The sequence below is a fragment of the Quercus lobata genome, chromosome 5 (genome assembly GCF_001633185.2).
Source record: "Quercus lobata isolate SW786 chromosome 5, ValleyOak3.0 Primary Assembly, whole genome shotgun sequence".
Lineage (NCBI taxonomy): Eukaryota > Viridiplantae > Streptophyta > Magnoliopsida > Fagales > Fagaceae > Quercus > Quercus lobata.
Genome location: NC_044908.1, coordinates 73,431,608 through 73,443,324, shown reverse-complemented (window position 1 = coordinate 73,443,324; position 11,717 = coordinate 73,431,608).

The following is an 11,717-nucleotide window of genomic DNA, read 5'->3' as shown; positions in this document are numbered from 1 at the left end:
ACAGTCTCTTATTATACCTCATTTGTTTGATGACACTAATTATGCATACTAGAAAGTATGCGTGAGAGTTTTATTGCAGTCTTTAGATGAGAAAGTGTGGCAAATTGTGGAGATAGGTTGGACCAAGCCTACGGAAGCGTCGACCAATTGGGATGATGCTAAGATCAAGGTAGCAAACTTCAACAGCAGGGCATTGAATGCTCTATTCAATGCAATCACGAATGAGAAGTTCAAGAAGATATCTTCCATTGAAACTGCTAAGGAAGCATGGACCATCCTCCAGACAACCTATGAAGGAACCAAGGTTGTCAAGGATTCAAAGTTTTAGAGGCTCACTACTAGCTTTGAAGAGATCAAGAAGGAGGATGAGTCATTTGATGAGATTTATGCCAAGCTCAAGGACATAGTGAACTCAGCTTTTAATCTTGGGGAAACCATTCCCAAACCCAAGATTGTGAGAAAAGTGCTCAGATCTCTACCCGAAAGATTCCATGCCAAGATCATTGCCATTGAGGAATCAAAGGACATTGACAAAATTCCTTTAACAGAGTTGGTTGGCAATTTGCAGACCTATGAGTTGGGTTTGACAAGGATAAGGAAATCAAGCAAGAGCAATAGCATGGCTTTAAAAGTCAAGAGCAGCGACATTGATGAGTCTTCAGACGATGAAGATTCTAAGATGAAGTCCTACATCACTAGGCAATTCAAGAAGTTCATGAAGAATGCCAATGCAAAGGGCTCCGATAAAGACCGTAAACAATCGAGTTCTTCTCAGTCTAGGAGCCAAGACAAAGGGAAGAAGGATGCTAGGGATGGCGGTCAATACACTGTTCCCTCAAGACCAAAGTGCTTTGGGTGTCAAGGTTTCGGTCATATGAAACAAGAGTGCCCTACTTATCTCAAGACCATTGGGAAGAGTAAGGCACTTGCTGCTACCTTGAGTAACACCGAGCTTGAGGATGACGGAATCCTAAATGCCTTCACTGTCACTGTAAATCCTACTGAGGGGATTGTTGAAGATGTGGATAAAAAAGAGAAATTGGTGGAGTCTAAGTTTAAGAAGATGGATGAACAAGATGACATCCACACAACCTATGCAAAGTTATACAAAGTCTCAAAAAAGTATGAGAAGTTGTATAGGTTGGCCACCAAGAAGCTTAGTGATGTGGAGTTTGAGCAAGAAGAAATCTCTACAAAGTTTGATGAAGCTAATTAGACTATTGGAGCATTGAGATTTAAGAATAATTTCTTGGCTGAGAAGACCAAGAAGCTTGAGGCAGAACTGTTCCAAGTCAAAGCTCAGCTAGAAAGGACTTCAAGCGCTAAGCTCGATGAGATGCTCAGTCTTCAGAAATTAGCTTCCGATCGAACCAGTTTAGGGTATAATTTCTCTTCTCCTAGTATTGCTTCTACTAGTGCTACTATTTTTGTTCCTCTTGCTAATAATATTGAAATTGAGAACAATGATGTTAAAAATGAATTAGCTAGTGAGAACATAGATAAGGGTAAATCTATCTTAGGAGCACCCCCTAAGCTTAATAAGAAAGAGATTAAAAATCCTAGGACTAAGAAGGGAAACTCTCAAAAGCCTAAGCAGAAAAAGCAGCATTTCTGTCATCATTGTGGCGCAGCTGGACATACTCGAGCTAATTGCAACAAGTGGTTAACCACTCAAAAGAGCAACAACATGATCGCATCGGGAGACTAGAATCAGTTTCCACCCTCTTTTGCTCCTCTTGGAGATTTTCTCAAAACCCTCATGTTCTTTTTGAACTTGAATGGTTTTAACTCTTCTCCTTCACTGTCGGATCAAGGGTTTGCTAAATGAAAAGGTTTTTCCAAGGAGTGGAAGGAAAAAGGCTCCAAGTGATTTTGTCACTTCTTCTCTCTCTCCCCTTCTTGTTTTTGTGTGTGCATTACTTGTGTGTTTTGCTTTATTGTTTTAAGTCAGTTTAGTTTTATGCATTGTTTTGTTTAACTTGTTTTTGTTGTTTTTCTTTTCAGTATTGGTTTTTTTTTTTTTTCATATATAAAAATAAATAAATAAATTGAAAAATTAGAAAAATACAAAAACAGTATGTGTTTGTGTACATTGGTACTTGTGTACCTTGAATGACCATTAAAATAAAGTTTTCTAAATTTTGTATCTTTTGCACCTTAGATGAGCATCTCTTTGCACAACTAGGCAAGTGAGCTTTGTGGCTCATGTTTGTGATGAGTAAGATTAAGTAATCTTTTGTACTTAACACTCGTATCACTCTTTTTGACGGGAATGACTAGAAAATCCTAAGAGAAAGGCATAAATAACCATCTCACCACTGTTGCCCGCCAATAATGAAATGACATTTGTATACTTCAGCATAGTAAAAGTGGAATGTCAAATGCTTAACATAATTGAGTATTTCTTTTCTATCTCATATATGCCCATGCATGGTTTGTTGAAAAGAAAAATATGCAAAGAAAAGTAAAAGCAAAAAGATCAAAATGCTTTATATATGATTACAAGTGTGTATTCTAGGAGATGTGGGAATTATAGGATGTACCTCAAAAGTGATAGTCCCCATCAAATAGTTATGATTGTGTGTGAGTTAAAGTGACTTTCTCATATCTCAAATCGTCATAACGTGTAGACACTTATGTAATATTGCGATGTTTTTCACATACAACACGCAATATTCTTTACTACTTTTGATACATGTGCAGGTACAATGTGATTTGGCCATCATAAAGAATACTTGTATTAATGTAAACTCATTAAACTATCTTGACTTGTTTTTGAAATATAAAATTGGTTAGACTTGTTTAGTGTGCGTGTGTGTGTGTGTGTGTGTGTGTGTGTGTGTGTGTGTGTGTGTGTTTTGGATCTAATTTCCCATCATTTTTATTGTTGAAAGATGTTTTTGAGGGCTTAAAATGTTGTTTGAATATGTGTTTGATGAGCATGTTTGATTGCATTCATATCTGTGTTTTTCTCTTCTTTGAAAAACTGTTTTTGAGCAATCTTAATAGCTTCTCAATAGCTCTTGACAGATATGCTATCTATCGAGACCCTTCAGCTTATTTTTATCGCATTCTCGATAGCTCTCGATAGCTAGTTCAATCAATCAAGAAACTTTCTGTCTCCTCAATAGCTGCTTGATTGCTACCTCAATCCATCGAGCTTCTTTGTGTTGAAAACCTCCTTTTTTTTATCCTCGATAGATCCTCGATAGCAGGTTCGACAGCTGGAACATGCGTTTTAATCTTTGATAGCTTCTCGACAGCTTTTGATAGATCAAGATTTATGAGATTTCTATATAAGGAGGAATCACGATTTCTGATCTCACTCCCTCGATCTCTATCGACAGATTTCAAACTTTTCACCTCCTAAACTCACTTTTCTCTCTCTAAACCTTCACTCCACGTGATTTTCGGCCTATTCTTGCCTCTAATCACTTGGTATGATCTCTCTATCTCTCATTCTTCGTGCATTTCATGCATTTAGATCTAGGTTTTTGGGTTGTTTGAAAATTTTGGGGCTTTTCAAAATTGATGAAGGTTTTGTGAAATTTTTGGGATGGGTGTTGCTTAAATGAGTTTAAAACCTCTTGCATTGCATCACACTTGCATTATAACAATGTTTTATGTATTTTAGATGTGTTTTTACCTTGTGCCATGTTGTGTGCTAGTAGGTTTGGATTGGGCTGAGCCCAGGTTGAATTTAAATTTGCATGTCACAACATAGCCCATGTTTCATGCATACGTACCTTTCTATTTTTATCATTTGATATTAAAACTGCTTGGTACTTTTCTAATTGTCTCCCTCTCTTTCTTTCTTTCTCTCCTTCTTACGTTAGTTACGTCATGGAACCTAAGCGTAAGTCTACTCCATCCTAGAACCCTCTTCGTTCCAGGGTATCTTCTTCTTCTTCTCCATCTGACCCTACTCCTTCTCACGTCCGGTTCCGTGATGAGAAGGCCAAATCGAACTTCTTTGAGAACTTCTCCTGATGTAGCATTCATTCGGAACACCAAGTCGTTCTGTCAGACTTTTCTGACACTAACCTACCCACTATCATCTACAATAGGGGTTGAAAGTCACTATGTGGCGCCCCGGTCACGTGCCCTTCTGTGATCATACAGGAGTTCTACTCCAATATGCACGGATTTGATTACTCTATACCTCAGTTTTCTACTCGCGTTTGAGGTATATGCATGGTAGTTACTCCGGAGATTGTTTCCGAGGTACTACACGTGCCTAGGGTAGCGCATCCTGACTACCCTGGATGTGCGCATCTGAGGATAGAGTCCAAAGACGAACTTGCGTCTTTGTTTTGTGAAACACCATCATCTTGAGGTGACCGTCAAAACACCCATTGCTCGGCCTTTGATAAAGGTCTGAGATTCCTAAACATGGTAATGACATTTGTTATTCATCCATTGTCTCACTATAATACTATCACTAAGCCTCGTGCTCGATTTTTGTTGTCCCTCATTGAGGATATCTCTATTGACTTTCCTTCACACTTTATACTCTCCCTTATAGATATCTATAAGGACATGGCGAATCGTGATAAGATCATTTTTCCTTTCACTATCATGAGACTCCTTCGCCACTTTTCTGCCTCCTATCCCGAGTCTCCCCACTTCACATTCATGTGTGCCATTGACGCCGCTACCGTTAAGTGGAGTTTTGCACAGCTTCGCTCGAGGCAACCCCAGACACAGACGGTCGCACCTCTAGCTTCTACCACTCCATCCACCTCTGCTCCTTCTTTAGCGGGTGGAGTGACACTTGGGGCCATCATGACACAGCTTATGCGCATGAATGATCGCCTTGACACTCTCAACGATGAGTTGTGTCAAGTGAACACCCGTGTTGGTCGTATCACGTGACGACAGGCTATAATGGGTGGTTACACAGTGGCTTCCTCTCTCAAGGCATCTAAGGATGTGAGTGATGGCTCCGGCAATGCTGATGATGCTGAGGATGATGATGATGGCTCGTTGAGTGATGATGGCATGTCTACTCGATGTACTTACCCCTTTGTCACTCGTGACAAAAAGGGAGAGTAGTTTTGAGATGAGAGTAGTCATACTCATAGGGGGAGGGTTAGTTTAGGAGATAGGGGGAGTGTATATTAAGGGATGTAGTAGGACTTATATGTATCTTTTTCTTTTCTCTCTATTTCAGATACATTACATCTTGTATATTGGTCTTGTGACCATTTTGACATACATTGTACTTATATTTGCTTTATATATTGATGTATGTTCTTTCACCTATCTCTCTATGTGTTGTTTCTTTTCTATCTTTATACACATGTTTCTTATATAATGTATGCAATTTATTATTTCTATTTCACACTAAAATGCCTTGATGGGTTTTGTTTAAAGTGTTTCAGAAATACAGGTTGTCAAAGTCTACTTGCCATAAACTCTCTTTTTGCAAATTTTTTCTAGAATTTGTGTTAGGATAGATTTTATTGTACTTAACAAGTGAATATGAGTTGGGTGATTTATGACTTCTCTCATATCTCATTTGTTTATTGTGGTTTTGTCATGGATTGCCAAAGGGGGAGATTGTTAGGACATATATGATTCAATGTTAGAAACATATGTCAACATTTTATATAATTGGCTAATCCTTTGATAAAACGCACTTTACTTGTAACTGGATAGATCTATGATGAGTTTAATGCTTCAAGAAATAAGGTTTTAAGTTCAAGTGTTAAAGCTATGCAAGTCTGTCCAAGAATCAAATCAGAAAGTGTAGGATTTTAAAGCTCGACTGCTAGCATCTATCAAGGTTTAAAAGCTATTTCAACCCATGGCTCGATAGATGGCTATCTATCGAGGTTTATGAAATCCAGTTTTTCAAAACTGATTTCAATCCAATTTGTGGGTATATGTTTGGGCTTTCTTTTCTCACAACCCTAAACATATATAAGGATTGTTTTAAGGGTCGTAAAAGGTTACAGAAGTTGCACAAGAGCACAATTCCACAAGTGTGAAGAAAGATGTGATCGGAAACCTAGTTTGCCCTAGTTCTTCTTTCTCTTGAAGAAGCTATTGTGTTTTGTGCATCATAGGGTTTTGTGACCAAGCAACTTCATGATCTTCATCGTGTGATGAACTGAAGAACTTTGCAGCCAACATTTTTCTCAAGTTGGTGATTAAGTCGCGTACTGTGATCCACGCAATTGGTTAGTCACGTACTAGGAGCTGTGTATTGAAAATGAGAGATTGTCACTACAAAACAAGTCCAATTGGGTATTGGGGTAAGGGTTCAACTGTAGGTTGGTAGAAGGTACTGGGATTCCTTTACTTATAACCACTTGTTTTGATAATAGTGGATTCTCAAGAGTGGTGACCTTAAAATCACCCGGTGGGGTTTTTGCCATGTAGGTTTTCCCAATTCATAAACAAATCACCGTGTCAATTTATTTTCCGTTGCATACTTTAGTTAATTGGTGATTTGTTTATGCTACCACGTACAATTGCATGTTAAATTGATTAATTAATAAACTTGGCTAAGTAATCAAGTAATTTATCATAAGGGGTTAATACGTTTTTGGCCTATCAGCCCTTTCCAAGTTTCTAACATGGAAGCAACAAAAGTTAAAGTTAGAGTGTAGCTAAACATTCATGGGATTGTTACTGTAGTATCAGCCTCAGTAAGTGTACAATTCTATCAATTGGTATACTGAACATATTGAGCCTGAGACTTTTGTGTAAGATTATTCTAATTTCTTGTAAGTGTTTTCTACTGAATCAGCAATTATAAGATAATGTAGATGATGATTCCCTTGCAAAGAGTGATGATCATTTGACTTCAGCAAAGATGGAGGCTGAAGCCAATCATGGGTCTTCTGCTGTCCCAAATAGTGCTGAAGATAGTAATCTTAAACTGATGAAACCTTCATCGGTATCTTCTGTAAGTAGTTCAGTTGTTTAACCATTTATGTATGCATTTCTTAGTTCCAGATGCATTCGCATTATTAATTTACTGCATTCCAACATTCTCTGGAAAATTAAAAAGTATGCTTGCTTTCATTAGCAGTTCTCCTCACCTTCAAAAACCTTTATCTTATATAGCAGGCCAGATTGTCATGTATATGCTATATAGTATTGAACCGATGACATTCTTTTGTATTTATGTGTGATAAGTTGGAAGTTTAGGAATTGAATTTCCTTGTGAAGGGCGATGGACTAAGAAAAAGCAAGTTTTTCAAAAGGCTGGATATTCCTGTTAGTGAGTGTGTCTTTGGTGGAATAGCAAAAGCAAAGCTCTCAGAAGCTGAAAAGATAGAACATCAGCTGGTGCAACCCGAGTTAAAGATGGAGCATGCAAAAGAAATGAAAAATGCATTGGAGTCTTATGTCTACGAGATGCGTGATAAGGTATAACATCAAAATTCAGAATGAATGATTTATAATCCCAAATCTAAAGCCCCCTTCTCAGGCTAGGGGAGCCTGCTGAAAAATTTGAATCATACCTACTTCACCTTAGCAAAGCCTTTGTAGAATATGCTATAAACTTGTTGTAGTTGTGTATAGGAACAGAACTGATGTTCTTATGTGGCATACTTTATTCAATTCCCTGATGTAATGAGTTTATAAAAAAGTACTTATATGAAAAAAAGTGTGTATCAAAAGGTCAATGTGGGGTGCACCTTTAGACTTTCCTTGTAGGCAGTGGTAATTTTTTTTTCCTGGGCCTGTTCCTTTGAGCCTTACTTATGTCAAGTCTTAATCACATTTGAAGTATGAACCTTACAGCTTTCCCCCTTATAAAAATATGCCTTTTCTTATTTCCCTTTTTCACCTGAAACATTTGTTAATGCTCTTTAATGGCTGCATTTGAAATTTCTTTTCCCCTATGATTTTGATGGAAACTAAGACCAAAAACTTGCAATCTGCGTTCATGAAAATTCTAGCTCACAATGTTCGTTTATGAATTTTTCAAAAATATATATTTTACAGGATTTGAAATAAAAAAATTACTTAGAGCATTAGCACTGGGGAATGATAATGCCAAATGTAAGGAGAATTTGGCATTTCAAGCCCCAAAGTGCTCTAAAGTAATCTGCATTAGGCAATTTTAAATCCAAGTATTGCAAATATTTTTGCAATACTGCTACAGTGCAATTATACATGTAGAATTACACTGTAACAGTATTGTAAAATATATATATATATATATATATATATTTTTTTTTTCTGTCTCTCCATCGCATAAGCTTCACCAGCACAGCCAACCCATAGCACAGTCAACCCAACACAGCCAACCCAGCACCACAGAGCACGGCGAAACCCAAAAAACCCATATCACAATCGGATCACAACCAACACGGCAAAACCCAAAAACCCACCGAATGCTGAGCACGGCGAAACCAACACGGCGACGCCATCGCTAAAGCTTCACCAACACAGCAACTCACAACATAGCCAACCCAGCACCACAGAGCACGGTGAAACCCAAAAAACCCATATCACAACCGGATCAAAACCAACACGATGAAACCCAAAAATCCACCGAATGCTGAGCACAGCAATGCCATCGAGCACAGCAAAACCAACATGACGATGCCATCGAGCACGACGAAACCCAAAAACCCACCAAATCACAACCATGGAGCATGGTGAAACCCATATCACGAATTCACGATCCACGACCCACAATCTACAACCGGAGCACAGACCGGAGCACAATCAAACCCAGATAAGTAACAGAGAAGTGAGACAGGAGAGAGAGAGAGAGAGGAAGTGAGCACAATCAAACCAAAAAACTATTTTTTATGTTTGCTTCTGGACTTAAAAAATAATATTTTAATAAAATGGTAAAATAATAGAGTTTTGGGATGCTGGAGATATTGTAAAATGATATGGTATAAGTAATAAAATAGTTTTTTGAGATGATAAAATAAAATAGAGTAGCATTTCCTAATGCTGATGCTCTTATGAATTTTCCTCGTATTTTTGACTGATGATTGAATCTCCGAATTTGAATCATTGGTGACCTTAAGAAGTTTCAACTAAGTGGATGTGACTTGAACAGGGTCCCCATATCTGTATCCTGTCATGATGTCCTGGTAAATTTTGTTCATGTCAAGTCCAGCATTGTCAAGGCCCATATCTAAATTTTCATATGTGAATCTTAAATTATAACTAAATTGAATTTAGGTATTTGGGCTGTTTCATTAGACTTGCTTGTTCCAGATGTTAGAATAACGCAATTATGTGAATAGATATTACATACATACTGTGACTTTTCCACCGAGTCAGAGAGGGAAGGTATATCCTATAATCTTCAACAAACAAAAGAGTGGCTTTACGAGGATGGATTTGATGAATCTGTAGATGCTTATACTGAAAAGCTGGAGTATCTTAAAAAGGTGATAAATTGAAAGTTCAAATAGTGTATAAAACACCCTTGAACATTTAGATCCCCAATAACAAAATAACCAATTCAAGCTTCATGACAAAGAACTAGTGTGCGGAAAATGAACACAAGCTATAAACAGAATTGGTAAACAATCTATGCCAATTAAGAACACATCCACAGCAGAAAATAAAAGGCAAAAATTAAGGGAAGGAAGATGCAAACACAGGGACAACACACGATGTGTTATCGAAGAGGAAACCGAAGCCCTCGGTGTAAAACCTCTGCGCTACCCTCCAAGCGGTAAGTAATCCATTAGAAAATGTAGTTGGGATACATGAACAGTAATAGATCCTCCAAGCCTAATCTACCCAGTATACCTGAACCCTCCAAGCTTCTTGCTCCAACGAGGTTGCGCCAAACCTATTTCTTTTCTAGCTTCTCGGATTCTGCTACTTGACCATAGCATCAACCAATGTAGATTCGTTCCTTCCTAACTGCTTCCCAGAACACCAAACAGCCCTCTCATAGTAATGGATATGATGAGAAAATGTTTTGGTAAAAAGACCTTTCAAGGGTTTAACAATAGAGAGGAAGAGAGTTGAGGAATTTGAAGAGTCTCTTATGTGAAGAACACTGGGGTTTCTCTCTCAAAATTCTCTCTAAAAGCTCTCTTTCTTTCGTGGGTATAAGGGGTATTTATACTGGGGTGAGAATGGAATGTGAAGAATTAGGTTTTTCAAAACAGGGCTAGCTCGCGGCTTGACTGAGTCGCGAGATCCAACTGCGAGATAACAGAATGGCCAGTTGTTCTATTTTGTCCTGTAGAGCTCCAGTTAACATGATGCTTCAACTTCTGGCATGCCTGGCACGTGTGCATCTTCTAGCGGCTTGCAGTCGCGAGTCACCCGCGAGATCCAGTCGCGAGTCTCTGTTTTCTTACACACTCTTAAGCATTTCATCACACTATCTTACTTACTACCCTTACAACAATCCCACCTAAATACAGGGTTACTAGTTGCTGAATTACAAGCAAATTTGGTACGGAATAAAGCCAACAAGATAGTTGATTAAATTCAACCTTACATAAATAATTTATAATTTTTCTACAATTTTTATGTATATTTTTCCCCTTAAATGATACTTTTGGGTTGTAACAGCTGGTTGATCCCATTGAAAACCGATACAAAGAGGAAGAGGCACGAGCCCGAGCTAGTAAGGATCTAGTAGATTGCATCACAAATTATCGGATGGTTGTAGAATCACATCCTGTCGGTGAGAGATGTGGTATGATCCTTGTCCATTGCTTCGTTGGTGGTGAAGACAGTCTTTGTGACTAGCTTCACGGTTCACTATTTGATTATTTTATTTTACGTGATATTTTTCTCAGTTTCACTTCATGTTCGATCTATCAAAGAACACAACAAATGCAATCCCACACCAAATCCTTGAAAGAAGTTTATTACTCAATATATTTGTACTTAAACGCTAGTAGATTTGGTCTCGTGAAGATCCTATCCTGCAAACATCTGCCTTTATCTAACTTTAATTTTAATGGAAATTTTTATGGAACTTGTGTATTCTTTTCTCTTTTCATTGACAATTTGTGCTTGTTTGTAATCTTTCATCTTGTTGCTCTTTCCATTACATCTTTTTCTTTTGGCTTTGTCCACCTTTAAAATTAAACCTGATGCCTCCACGGATCGTTACAACATGCAAGCACATAATGAGATCCAATGCTTCTCCCACCAGTTTTGAGGATGAAGAGGACTCAGACCAAAGAGACAAACCAGATGGCATTCGCATGCAAGTAGATTGATGCGGAATCTCTCTGCATGTTTACAGATGTAAAATCTTCCACTTCTAGTAGCAGCCGAAACATTCTCAGAAGGTGAGCACTGGTTTTGTTTGTTCTCATGGATATAACTTTTTGCTTCTTGTTTTTAGATTATTCGTTACGATTTACTAATTCAATGTGTAGGATAAAAAAGGAAATTGTGGAGTGCTTTAATTTGTAAATGTAAACAATATAGATTTTGTTGGCCAAGGCCCCTGTTTTGTAATAAAATAATTCATGATTTACTGAATTTAGATCCAGATACTCAGTAACTTGAATAAAAAGAAAAAAAGAAAAAAAGCATCAATGGTACAATTCAAAGGACAAACGCATCATGCAATTGATATGTTTGTAATATGAGGTCCCGTCATGTTTTTTCGCCCACTAGAGAGTTTGCAATCGTTGGATGTTCATGTGCAAATTAACACTGTCAGGTATAATTTTCGGATCAAATCAGCATGATAGACATTAATTTGCTCATTTGCACTACAAGCTTGCATGTCAGTATGTCCCCTA